Raw genomic sequence first — 972 nt, forward strand, 5'->3', positions numbered from 1 at the left:
GACGGCCCGGCGGGGGCAACGTGGCCGAGCCCGCGGTGTCCGGGCGGCCCAGAGAGCTGGAGATGGACAGAGACGCAGAGAGAGACAGATGCGGGGAGAGAACAGAGACAGAGACACTAGGAGAGAGACACAAGGAGAGACAGAACAGAGATCCTAGAGCAGAGACAGAGAGAGGCAGAGAACAGAGACACTAGGAGAGATAGAGAACAGAACAGAGACACTAGAGCAGAGAGACAGAGAGGCAGAGAACAGAGACACTAGGAGAGAGAAAGAGAGAGACAGAGAACAGAGAGAGACACTAGGAGAGACAGAACAGAACAGAGACACTAGAGCAGAGAGACAGAGACAGAGAACAGAGACACTAGAGCAGAGATAGAGACAGAGAACAGAGACACTAGAGCAGAGAGACAGAGACAGAGAACAGAGACACTAGAGCAGAGAGACAGAGACAGAGAACAGAGACACTAGAGCAGAGAGAGACAGAGACAGAAAACAGCGACACTAGAAGCAGAGAGACAGAGACAGAGAACAGAGACACTAGAGCAGAGAGACAGAGAACAGAGACACTAGGAGAGAGACAGAGAACAGAGACACTAGGAGAGAGACGGAAAGAGACAGAGAACAGAGAGAGACACTAGGAGAGACAGAGAGAACAGAGCAGAGACACTAGAGCAGAGAGACAGAGAGAGACACAGAACAGAGAGAGGCAGAGAACAGAACAGAGCCAAAGACACTAGGTAATAGAGAACAGAGACAGAGAGATGGTGACAGAGACACGAAGAGAGATGACAGAGAACAGAGATGGCGAGACAGGGGACCACGCTGAGGCAGGGACGGGTGCAGGGAGAGCCCTGTGGGGTCTTTTCCCAGCGGGGAGCCCCGGGTCTGCCGCCGTGTGGGTGCCGCGTGCCCGTGCGTGTCCCCGCAGGCTGGCATCCGTGTACATGCGCTTGTCGCCGTGACATGCGTGGG

The 972-nt window shown here is 54.4% G+C and overlaps 1 protein-coding gene across 1 annotated transcript in view; it reads left to right on the forward strand.

Moving 5' to 3' along the window:
* The window catches only part of LOC103250175 (semaphorin-6B), a gene marked incomplete at both ends in the record, with an annotated part of 6,489 nt that overhangs the window by 3,673 nt on the left and 1,844 nt on the right, over positions 1-972 (forward strand). The gene's annotated exons all lie outside the window — the stretch shown is intronic.

The sequence above is a fragment of the Carlito syrichta genome, unplaced genomic scaffold (genome assembly GCF_000164805.1).
Source record: "Carlito syrichta isolate Samal-C Ts95f unplaced genomic scaffold, Tarsius_syrichta-2.0.1 Scaffold126622, whole genome shotgun sequence".
Lineage (NCBI taxonomy): Eukaryota > Metazoa > Chordata > Mammalia > Primates > Tarsiidae > Carlito > Carlito syrichta.